General features: G+C 51.0%; 1 long non-coding RNA gene across 1 annotated transcript; it reads right to left on the reverse strand.

Moving 5' to 3' along the window:
- Positions 1 to 3,749: 3,749 nt before the first annotated feature.
- Positions 3,750 to 12,346, reverse strand: LOC117802045. Its single transcript, XR_004625061.1, has 3 exons — positions 12,170 to 12,346; positions 8,788 to 8,976; positions 3,750 to 3,884 (listed from the first exon to the last, which is right to left on the reverse strand). It is a non-coding gene; the product is annotated as an uncharacterized LOC117802045 (long non-coding RNA).
- Between the last annotated feature and the right edge of the window lie 260 nt (positions 12,347 to 12,606).

Here is a 12,606-nt window from a genome sequence, read left to right on the forward strand (position 1 = left end):
GTCAGCTTAGGTCTCACCCTCCTGTCCCCTCTCCCTTTCTTCTCTTCAGCAGGGCGGACTGGTTAGGGGGAACCAGGCTAGTGGCAGTCAAGGTTTCTGAGTAGGCCCTGGGTCCTGCAGGCAGGAGTTCCATCAGCTCACCCTTGACCTGTGTGGGATAGTGTCAAAGATCTAGAAGCCTATCTCACCTCCTTCTGTCCAGGACTCCTGGGACTTGCCTGTACATCCCCACCTGACATGGGGATGCCTCACCCTCTGCCCAAGGCCACATGTCAGCAAGCACCTCTATCAATCATATATTTATAAAGGATAAAATCTGTTCAGCTGACTTCCCTGTGTTCTATTTTTTTCAGTCCATCAGTGACTCCAGCAGAGGATGCCTTGGGCCGGTTAGAAAGAGCTGTTTTACATGCCTCAAATCATGATACTGGCCGGCCTCCTGTGTGATCATTTGCTGAAATCTGATCCAGTATAGAGACTATGGGGTGGAGAGTTGGGGGTCCTGGGCTGGGGTCCTGTGTCTTCCACCTGCTTCCCATGGGACTCAGGGCCAGTCACTCCTCTTTGGGCCTTTTGGTTTGCACCCCCATAAATGGAGTGGTTTGGACCAGGACATGTCTATGCTCCCTTCATTTATAACATCCCATGACCTTCTTGGCCTGCTTCTGCTTCCTTGGCTCTTCCAAGAATCAGGTGCAAAGAGGTTTTAGACACTACTTTTAAGACTTCAGTTGGTGAGGAAGAGGGCAGAATCAGAGTCAGGATAAATGGTAAAGAATGTACCATTCATTGCTGCATATTATGTACTGAACATTCTACACATATTATTTTCCAGCTTTGTCTTCCATGTCATTCCTCTCTAAGCTCTGGACACATCTAAGTACTTTCATGCATTACTTCTGACTCATGTGGCTCCCATCAGCTGGGATGCTGGTACTTCCTTGACTCTTTCATTGTTTATCTATTGAACTCCTGTTCAGGCCTCAAGACCCAACTCAAAGGCCACTCCCTTCATGAACCATTCCCTATGACCTCCAACCAGAGCCAACAGCTCCTTTGTCCTTCCATAGCGCCTTGTCTAAGCTTCAATTCAGTAGACATTCCTCCTATCTAGTAGATGGGTCAGTTCTGTAATATCTGTCTTCCCCACTGGCTCGTTATCTTCTCCAGGGTGGAGACCCTTCCTGGGCTGCGCCTTCCCACAGTGGGGACTCAGTGCTTTGCACATGATCATGCTGCATGTTTGTTGTGTTTTCAGTACACGGTGACGTCCTTAAAGCATTCTACACCTGCTGGGTTAGCGATCAGCAGTGTCAGCGGGGACAGGAGCACAGACAGCAGAGTCTGTAGGGAGGAAAACCAGGCAATTTGCTTCTGTGACTTTTTGCCACTTCTAAAGCTGCCTGGCTTAGGGAAAGAGGGTAAAGTCACCTGTGAGTGTCCTAAGGCCCAAGGAAGCACGTGGAGTGGGCACTGAAGTGTGAGTCTAGACACCCAGATCTTGGTCCCAATTGCCACCAACTACCAACCAGTTGGTGGACTTGAGAGAGTGTCACGTTGCCTCTCTGTGCCTCAGCTTTCTTTTCTATAGGATGAGAGGGTTGCCTATCTCAAAAAGTCCCTTCTCTCTGACATTCTGTGAGGTTAATGACAGATCTGGCCCCATCCTACAATGCTCATCCTACAATGGCCAAGAATGTGGCCTGAGGGATGAGGGGCCTGGAGCCCTCTCTGTCCATTGTTTTCCAGGACCCACCGTCCTTGGTCACCCCATGTCCTTTGCACCCCTGAAGTCCCAGTTGGTTAGAGGATGGGGGCAGGGGGCAAGGTAGGGAGTAAAAGAGCTGACCCTGAGTCAGACAAGCTCAGGTTCAAATCCTGACCCTATTCATTACTGATTGGACTGGAGACTCACATGACATTCTGGTTCATCTTGTCTAGACCAGACCAGAAACTCCTGCAGGGCAGGAATAAGGCCTTACTCATCTTGGAATAGGGTCCTTGGTTTGTTCTAGGAAGGAGTATCCAGAACCACCTCAATATCCAGCGAGGAGGAGGCTTGAGAATGGGGGGCCTGGTGGGCCCAGAAGCTGCACCAGCCTTTGGTTGGTGGAGAGCGGTACTGGGGATCATGGCCTCTGACGGCCGATGGCTGGTTGAGCGGATTTGGGGTGCTTCGGGTATGACTGAGGTGTTTCTTGGTGTATCCCTGAGGGAAAGACACGGAGGATTAGCCTGGATTTACAAAGCATAACCAGTCCCAGTGCAGCCGGCTTGCATTTGTCAAGAGACACTATTTGTTTAACATCTCAAGCCCAAACCAAACACAAAAGGCAGCTGTTCACAAAGGAGAGGCTCTGGGAGCCGCTAGGGAGAGAGCGTCGGGTTAGGGATGGACACCTGGCCCCGTTCTTAGTCCTGCCCCAGAGGAGCTGGCCGAGCAGCTCTGGATACAGACCTGGGTCTCCTACTAGCGAGAGCGAGAACCAAGCAGTCTTCACGGAGTTGCTGTGGGGGTCAGGCTGGCTTCATTCGTTCGCAGAAAGCCTGCTGCAAAGTCCGCACCCCCCACGTTTGACGAATCCCTTCCCCTAGAGAGGGCTTCCTTGGTGGCCTCCATCTCTGGGTCCGAATATCACGCTGAGATGAGCATCTTCGAAATTTTCACCGGGGCACATACTCAAAAGGGACTCTCAACACTGCCGGGCTGTCCTCGGTCCCACTGTCTTGGTTCTTACTCTCCCTGGCAATGCACGGGATTGCCTGCTGGGCCCTCGCTGACACTGTGTGATTCACGCTTTGTTTTTTGCCATTTGTATGCCTCCCAATGTGTTACTAATTTGCTACTAATTTCCCCCTTCTCTCCCTTTCCCTTCTCCCTTTAACACCTGCCCATAGTTGGGGCGGGGGCAGTGAGAAGTGCCCCCATTACTGGGGTCTCAAGCAGGCCAGCAGGTGATGAGAGAGATCTGGAAGAAAACCAGCCTCTGTTCTTCAGCCTGGGGTGTGTGTGTGTGTGTGTGTGCATGTGTATCTGCTTGTGTGCCTGTGTGTGTGTCTGTGTCTCTGTCTATCTGTGTGCGTGTGGTGAGTCTAAGACTTTTAGCTTTGGTCCTGGTCTTCCCCTTCCATCTCCTGGCCCTTCTTTTCCCCGCACTCACATTCTCCTCTGTGTTTGGCAAAGGCTCCAGAATAGTTCGTGCTGGAGGAAACCCTGGAACGTCCAGTCCGATGAGGAAGCCGGCCAGGCACAGGGAGCCAGCACCTCCAGGCCTCACAGATCGCTGGGCCGGGGCTGGGACTCAAGCCCGGCTGTCCTGCCTTTGAGCCTTTAGCTGCAAGAGAAGTTCCCTCAACTCGCCTCCTTCCCATAACGAGAACGAAGTCCCTGAAGCCCGCCCTCTACAGACTCTGGGGCAGCCATGGCCCATGTTTCCCAACAAACCCAATGCTGCTAGGACGAAAGTGAGTCTGGAGATCTAGTCAACATCCCCACAAATCTTGAAATCCTTCTTTGCAGGTTTATAGCTTCTGAGAAACAAGCAGAGGCAGCCTGTTCTCAGGACCCAACGCAATAATTACAACAGCACGTGCAATGATTAATCAGCCAGTGAGTACTGAGCGGCGGCGCCTGTGAGCACGTGGAGTAGCGTGTGTGCACATGCGTGTGTCCAGGTGGGGGAGAGGCCAAGACAGGTGACTTTATTTCCACTGAGCAGGTTTTAGGTGTCTCTCCGTCAGCAGAGGGGCTGGGTCGCCACCACGGTGCTCCTTGGGTAGCGTCCTGTTCCGGCTAGGGCTGCAGTTCTTTCTGCGGAGAGAGGTGTCCTGACCCCCGGGGCCCCAGTTGCTGGGCTCCTGACCACCACACTGCGAGAGAAGAACTGAAAAACAGAAGCAGGTTTCAGGCCCATCCGTGATTACATGATTACAGAGAAGGGGCCTCACCAGCACGATGGACCTGGCATGACCCAAAGAACTTGGGAAGTTCAGCTTGGAGAAATGATGCAGGGGGCATGGGAGCTGTCCCATGGAGGAAGGATTAGCGTTGCTCTGGGTGGCCTAGGAGGGGCCAGTGAGATCATTGGGGAGATACTACAGTGGAAGAGCTTTCAGCTCAAAATAGGTAGAACTTTTTCTACACCTCTGAAGAAGGAATGGGCTGCCCATAAGGTAATGAGTTCCTGGTCAATGGAGGTATGCAAGCACAGCCTGATGGGTCCTTTGGGTTGAGGCTTTTTTTGAAGGATCCAGGGGGCTAGTACAGTGCCTGCTACATCGTAGGTCTGCAAGAAATGTCTTTTGACTTGGTTGCTGAATGTACTGAGTTTGGGGCTGGACTAGACACCTTTTGAAGTTCAGTTGGACTCAGTTCAACATGTAAGGAGCAGTCCCTCTGTGCCAAGTGCTTTGTCCCTCCAACCTTGAAATGCTGCAATTCCCTGGCCCCAGGGAGGGCTGCACCTGCAGTCCTTGCTAACCCTCCACAGCTCCACTTTCTCCCAGGCACCCCAACCCGACCAAAGCCCCACAGACTTATACCTCATATCTGCCTGCAGAGGCCCAACACTCACAGGTGGGAGTAAGGGCCTAGAAGCCCTAGGACTCCAGCAAGGAAAATGGGCCTTTGGCAGGCTAATTACTGGGAGCTGATTCTATTAAGCAGATAGCTCGCTCTAGGCAAAGCAATTACATCTAATCAGCCCCTTGCAGCAGTCCAAAGGGACAGCCATTTGAGCCAGACACATGCGTGAGTAGGAACATCAAAGCAGGCTGGTCTGAGGTCAGGGGCTGCTCAAAAGCAGTCCCCTGGCCCCTTCCCCAGGTGGCCAGATCTCAGGCCACAGTGGGGCTGCAGCACTGTGGAGGTGGCCCAGAACAGGGACTCAAAGACCTAGACTGAGACTTGGCCTTGCTACTAAGGAGCTGAATTTTACTGGGGAGAGCACTTCTCTGACCTGAGCCTCAGTTTCCCTGTCTGTCAAGTGAGTAGGATAAACTAGAGAGGATTCACTCTGAGTTTAAAATGGTAGTTCATCTCAATATTGTGTTGTATACTTAACAATATCTTAAGAGGGAAGATCTTAGGTTAAGCGTTCTTCTAAAAAATAACAATCATAGGAAGTAAAGAAAGCAGAAGGAGATTTTTGGAGGCGATGGATGTGTTAATGGCATAGATTGTGGTGATGGCTTCACAGATGTGTACTTATGTCTGAACTCGTCAGGTCATATACATTAAATAGATAGAGCTTTCTGTATGTCAATCATCTCTCAATAAAGTGGTTTAATGAAAAAAAAAAAACCAAACAAAACAGAACTGTGGTCTATCTAATCCATGTGGTTTGGATTCTAGGCCAGAATGGAGATATATGCCGCAGGGCCTAATTCCTCAGACTGTTTTTAAAAATAACCGAAATAATGTTTTTAAAAATGATGGATGCCTTCTTGATAGTCTTTTCTCCTCTAGAAATGTAATGAAATGTGTGTTTCCCAAAAAGCAGCCATGATTATCATTATTTTTTGACCACGATTTAGTGGCTTCTGAGTCCCAGATTCTTGGAGGAAGTTGGGTCATGCTGGAGAGGGAGAAAACGGGAGAGGAGGTCCCTGGAGATGAGGGAGATGAGTGCGAGGGAGACAGGTGAGACCCTGGGCCATGGCAGCGCCCCTTCCACCTGTGCCACCTCCCTTGCCAGAGGAAGAACGCTGTCAAAGATTTCTGGACACTGGTGGAATGCAGAGGAGAGATTTTAAACATCTGTCCCTTCCAGCGCTGAAATTCTGGAATTCTCCGTTGGGACCAAGCTACTGGTGAGACCCAAATGCAGCAGCGGGGCAGCCTCATGCAGGGAACGGAAGGCAGGAGACCATGACAGGGACCAGTTGTGGGGTCTGGATCAGCCGTGGCCCCTCTGTGAGCCTCAGCTTCCTCCCTAAACCACGGGAAAATGAGGAGAGCAGTCTCCACATCGACTCCTTCACCTGGTGGTTGGGGGACTCCAAGTGAGAGGATGAATGTGAAGCTAAGACTAATTAATTCAATGAAAAGGTGAGAATGTTAAGTAAAAAGCTCCTGTGCAGCAAAGGAAGCCATCCACAAAATGAAAGGCAGCCTATAGAATGGGAGAAAACCTTTGCAAATCATATATCTGATAAGGGGTTCGTATCAAGTATATGTAAATAACTCCTACAACTCGTAGAAAAAAACCAAACGATCCAATTAAAAGATGGGCAAGTATCTGAATAGATGTTTTCCCAAAGAAGACAAATGGCCAATGTGTACACGAAAAGATGCTCAACTTCACTCATCACCTGGGAAATGGAAATCGAGACCACAATGGGATTGCACCTCCCATCTGTTAGAAGGTTATGTTCAAAAAGACAAGAGAAAACAAGGGTTGGTGAAGATGACGACAGAAGGGAGCCCTCGTTCAGTGGTGGGGGGTTGTAAATCCGGCACCCTTACAGAAAACTGTATAGAGTTTCCCCCAAAGCATTAAACACAGAAGTACCATATGATCCAGCAATTCCACATCTGGGTATTTATCTGAAGGAAGTAAAATCATCACCTCAAAAAGATATCCACACCCCCATGTTCATTGCAGCATTATTTACAATAACCAAGACATGGAAACAACCTAGGTGTCCATTGATGGATAAATGGATAAAATATATATATATATGTACCTTTTTCTTTAGAAAAAATATGCTCGTAACATACAAATAATGGAATATTATTCAGACATAAAAAAAGAAAGAAATCCTGCCATTGGCGACAGCAAGGAGGGACTTGAGGGCATTATGCTAAGTGAAATGAGTCAGAGAAAGACAAATACTTCGTGATGTCACTTATGTGGATTATATGTGGAATCGGAAAGAAACTGAGCTCATAGGTACAGAGAACAGATTGATGGTTGCCAGAGGGTGATGTGTGGGTGAAATGCGTGGAAGTGGTCAAATGTACCAACTTCTGATTATAAGATAAACGAGTCCTCAATGTACAGTACAACATAGTGACTACCGTTAACAATGCTGAATTGTATATTTGAAAGTTGCCAAGAGAGTAGATCTTCAAAGTTCTCGTAACAGGAAAAGAATCTGTAACTACGTGTGGGGATGGGTGTCAACTAAACTCATTGTGGTCATTATTTCATAATGTATACATATGTTAAATCATTACGTTGTACGCCTTAACTAATACGATGTTATATGTCAATTGTATCTCAATAGAAAAAGAAAAAAAGATAAGAATGTTATTACGAGTAGCTGGGACCCAGATCTCCCTCTTCAGCCCCTCTCTGTTTTGATTTTCATGATTGTAGCTCTGAGAGCAGGATAGCCTTGCCGGAGCAGACCGTGAGGGCCGCCTGACATCCGGCTTTCCCCGGCCTTAGTGATCTCCAATGGCCAGTGCCCATGTAATTAGACCAAAGCCTTGGTCTGTCCTCAAGGAGGAGCCCCTGGTGCTGATCGGCAACCAGTGGCCTTGTTTGGCCACGCACAGCCGTTGGGCATCTGTTGGGGGGAGGAGAAGCAACCTTGATTCAGATGCCGGGGTTGAGGAGAGCTCCTTCCCCTGGATTAGGCTGGCAGGGAAGAGGACGGGGGTAGGCTATGGAGGGGAGCGGGGGTACCAAGAAACCTTGGATCGCCCCACTCCTCAGCACCCCACACAAATCATTTTCCAGGAGAGAGGCCAAAAGGAAGAAGCTACTTTCTTCCCCATGTTATTCCAGGAGTGGTGGGAGGGAAGGCTGGACCCAGAGCTTGTCGGAAAGCCTGGAGTGTCAGCCTGAGAATCTGCGCTGCGACGTGGAGGAAGTTTAGGGACGCGAAAGGTGCGAGGGCGGGGCTGTTCCAGCATGTTCCACCACCATAGCTCTCTGAGCCAAGCCTGCATTCCTCGTTCCTCCGTGTGGGCTCCACAGTCTGCCCATCCGACCTTTCTGGTCTCATCCCCTTTGCTCCACGTAGGGCTCTTGCCACCAACCATCCTGTATTATTCACAATTCCTCCAAATGCTCCTGGCTCTTTCTTGCCTTTCTGCCAGAAACGCGCATTTTCCCAGGTACGTATATGATTGCACTTTAGTGCTCCCCAAAGCCCTTGGAATGGCAGCATTCCCATTTTACAGATGAGGAAACTGAGGCTCATAGTGAAGCCATTTGTCTAAGCTCTTATGGGTAAATGGACGACGGAGACAGCATTCGAGCCTGGATCAGTGTGACTCCAGAGTCTATGCTTTCACTTTTCTGCCACATTCCCTCTCGAGAAAATGGTTGAGGGCCGAGCTAGGCAGTAATAGGGGAAAAGAACAGAAGGTGTTATCAACGCAGGGCCTGGCACATAGTTAAAGCTTAAAAAATACTAGCTGTGTGAATGAATAGGCAGCTCAGAGAGGATGGTCATAGACAGGTCCAGAATCTAGGACCTCGGTTTGCCCCAGGAGGGACAAACAGATGCTTGACTCCTGATAGGATATAGGGCAGAACTATGGGGGAGGCCAAGTGACTCCAGCTTGCAGAGGGGCTGGCTGGGCGACTGGGCTGTCATGAACAAGCTGGACTCAGCGACCCATCCAAGGTGGAGGGGAAGGAGGAGGCCACGCTGCCCATGGCCCAGCCCCAGCACAGTGCCCAGACATCTAGCCCAGGCAGGAACTCAGAAGGGTCTCTAAGCTGTGCACAAATTGAAGGATGCCTTTGAGGCTTTGAGCTGGGTGCCTAAGAGAAGAGCAGTGTGTCCAGCGCACCAAGCGATACGAAGGGGAAGGGACCATTCAATCACCTGGTCGAAGGTTGGTCTTAGTGCTGGGTCATCCTGGGGAGGCACAGGTGAGTACCTGGTCTCTGCACTGTGCAGCTCTCCGATGGCCCAGAGATGGCGCAATCCAGCGATCCGTGGAACCCGCAGCACCTCCAGGAGATGGAGATCAGCTGGGAGGCACCGCTCAGGCGTAAGGGCACGGAGCCGTCGCTGAGATGGAAAAAGTGATGTCGTTAAGGAACAATGTGGCCGAAGGAATGAGCTGTAACTTGCTGGATCCAAAAGGACAAATGGGAAAACGGCTGCCAGAGGCCCAGGGGTGTCTGATGATGGCCTGACACTGCCCTGGGGGAGGGACTGAGCCCCAGCCTGGAAGCCAGAAGAGAATTACCCTATAGGCTCCGTGGACCTTTTCTGTCCCCTAATACCTTGCCAAGCAAACCTTCTGGTCTATTAATAAAGGCTTGATGAATTGAGTCAGGACAGAACAGAGAACTCTGCCCCGTTGCAACGGAGGAGATCTAAGGAGTCCGCTGTGAAGCCGAGGAAAAAGCACAGGGTTGGCGTCCCCGGGTGGGTCTTACCCCTGCCCAGCTGCGAACATACCTTTTTAAGATGGGTTGCAAAGATTAGGTGAGATACGGGATCACAAGTCCTGAAGTCAGGACTGGCATATCGAAAATACTTCCATCCCTTCCCTCTTTCCCGGATAGGGGCTGGGGAAAACCAACCGTGACGCATAGCCCAGGGAGGAAACCAGCTGGGGGGCTTAGGCGATCTGGCTGAGGAAAGGGGCTTGCTGGGTCTGACTGGGGGGGGGGCGCATATGGAAAGACAGCGGGTCAGAGGCAAGCAGACACTTGGCAGAGACTCAGTGGAAATGTGGAATCTTGAAATAAGTGCCAAAGGGAACTTATGTGTGTGTGTATGTGGGGTGGTGGGTGCAGGGAGGTCATCTGGTCTAAACTGTCACTTAAGAGATGAGGAAACGGGCCAAGACAGGGAAGGGTCAAGGGCATGCAACCTGATGACAGTGCTTGGTCTTGCTCGAGTTGGAATTCCACTGCTGAGTTTCCTAATAAGACAAATCTCTACCTAGCATAGAGATGATGGGGCTCCAGGCAGCGGACTTGAGCAGAGGTAGTTGTGATGACTTCTGAAATCTGGAGAAACTGGAACGTGCTTTCTTATTGTAGTCAAAACTGCTGAGAATCGAATTAGCTCTGGGTGGGGCTCCAGCTTACCTCCCACTGCCCGGTGGGGCCCAGCATTCTTCAGAAGAGGGGCTTCTCCTGGGAATTTTCGGCTGGGAAGCTTTGGGGTCTGGTGGGCTGGGGCTCTAAATGGTGGCTGACATCCAGGGGCTTGCCTGGGGGATACAAATGGCCACACCAAGGCTTTTGTCCACCCACCAGTGGTGACCCCAGAGATAGCTCTCCGGTTTGCCCCCAAACTCAGTTTTAAGAGCACATATACAGTGCAGGTATGGTCCCACTGTCATTTCCATTTTTCCAAGGAGGAAGGATGGCTCCATGGTCCACCCAGAGAGTAAATGGTAGAGGTAGGATCCTGAGTTATTCCCCACAACACGCTGTGGTCTATGCATCTTCCACTTTTCTCTGCACACACGTCCAGAGCCTTCCTTGGGGCCTGTGGTTCCCTTCAGCTGTCAGGCCAGGCCCCTGAACTCCGTTAACTGTGAATGCCACTTCTCAGCTCCTGTATCTGAGACTTTCTGCTTACCGGCTGGACCAATTTTCTCCCCAAGAACTGAGAAAGGGATGCAGAAAGGGAGGGCTCCTTGCCTCTGTACACAGAGGGAAACCGAGACACAGGACTGGCTTGCACCAAAGCCAGGATCCAACGTCCCTATCCCCAGGTCCAACAAGAGGAGCTGCAGGAAAGAGAGCAGGCAGAGAAACACTGTTCTGTTTTCTTAAGCTCCCAGCTGGGACTGAGAACACCAAATCCTCTTTGAAAATACAGAAAGGGGATTTAGAAAAAAATCAAGATATTAACTTTCTGAAACTGGACACCCCCATATAGAGATTAACTTCTTTCTTAAGCATTTTTTTTTCATTTCTACAAACATTTGAATTCATGCCAACATCATGGCCAGCCTGGATTATGGAAGGATGGAGGGAAGGATGGCCTTGTCCAGGCCACACACACACACACACACACACACACACACCGCCACACCCCTCACACCTGGGGCAGGAGAAAGAACCTTGGAAGAGGAGCCAAAGACCTGAGCTTTATTTCCAGCTCTGCCACCCAACCCTGAACCTCTGTTTCCCCATCTGTAAAGGGGGTGGTCAGACCAGCCAGTTTTCTAAGATTGCTTCCCAGCCCACTCTCTGGAGCTGCTTGCTCGGGCGCTGTGGGTTGCCCCCCCTTGCTTATTGCCCTCTCCTTCCCCTACCCCCACTTCTCAGAGGCCCTGCCGGTGTCTTCCAGAACTTCTCTGACAACCTTCAGGCCTGGACAGCAGTCACGGGGAGGGAGCGGTGAGGGAAGTGAGCATTCTGGGTCTGTGCAGGGCCGGGACCATATTCATGGTTCTTTCAACCCTGCTGTAAGTGCCAAGTCACACGGGAAAACACCCGGCCTGGGGTCGGTGCTTCCCAAAGCCCATTTCCCCCCTTCTACTCCCTCTTTTTAGTTTACCTGGATGCCCAGCCCCGTCTGGGGCCAAGTTCCCTTCATCTGCCTCACCCACTGAAGAAGCCACATTGTTTTTTCTAGTTCCAGGTTCTTGGCAGCCCGTGTCACGTGGATCCAATCTGAATCCCCCAGTAGTTCTCAGGGCTTTCGGGATGAAGACCTGGACCTCACTGTGGCCTGAGGGCTCTTGTGGATCCGCTCCCCCCACCTCTCCAACCTGGCTTCGAGGGAGGTCCACTTGCCCTGGCCCTCTGGGCTTTGGGAACCTTCTTTCAGGTCCTCAAACCTACCAAGTTCCTTCCGTCTCTGCCCCTGCATGAACCCCACCTCTGCCCAGGCTCTCCCCTGTCTCTAGCTGGCACACACCTGCTCCTCTGATGGTCCCTTCCCCAGGGAAATCCTCCTTGGCCCCAGAGAGGTTAGGTCCCTCCTGCTCTGGTCCTCTGGCTCCCCTCTCTTCCCTGATAATGAAGCACCGTCCCAACAGCAGGACCTGTTGTGCCTCCGGCATTGAATGTCTCCCTCCCCCACTGGACTGTAAGCTCCAGGAGGGCAGGGACAGGACGGGGGTCTGTTTGGTTCAACACTGTCTCCCCAGCACCTGCCCAATGTCTGGCGCTCAATAGGTACTCTCGAGTGCATGGATGAGCGGCATCTGAAGTGGCTCTCTTTCAACACACCTGAAACTGGGCTCTGCACCTTCCAAGAAAAGGGGGCATAGAATTCCCTAAAATACCTTCACTCTTCTGTGGGTACATTGCTGGCCGTCCCTGAAGCTTCCTCCTTTTCCCTCAAGTTTCTTTTTAAACTTCTCTCTGACCTGCCAACATCATCAGCCCGATCAAGCAACAGACTTCACATCCATTTCAGTTCCTTCCACCTTCTGACAAGCCTGATATTTTCACACCTTGATGTGTTCTGCTCTTGGAGCTGCACCCAGCAGCGGTTATTCCGGGCGCTAGGGAGGAGCGCAGCTGCGGGCCAGCCCTGACGCAGCGAGGACCGGGAGAGACGTGCTGAGTGTCGCCAGCAGCCTTGGGTAGAGGTGGGTCGTGGTCTGGTTCTGGCTGGAGCAGAGGTTAGAGGAATCCCTCTTTGTCATTTTTGGTCAGTGTTCTTCAAGGTTGGCTCATGGAACAAAGATTCCTGGAATGTTCTACAAAACAAAGAACT

Source organism: Ailuropoda melanoleuca, chromosome 4, assembly GCF_002007445.2.
Source record: "Ailuropoda melanoleuca isolate Jingjing chromosome 4, ASM200744v2, whole genome shotgun sequence".
NCBI classification, from domain to species: domain Eukaryota; kingdom Metazoa; phylum Chordata; class Mammalia; order Carnivora; family Ursidae; genus Ailuropoda; species Ailuropoda melanoleuca.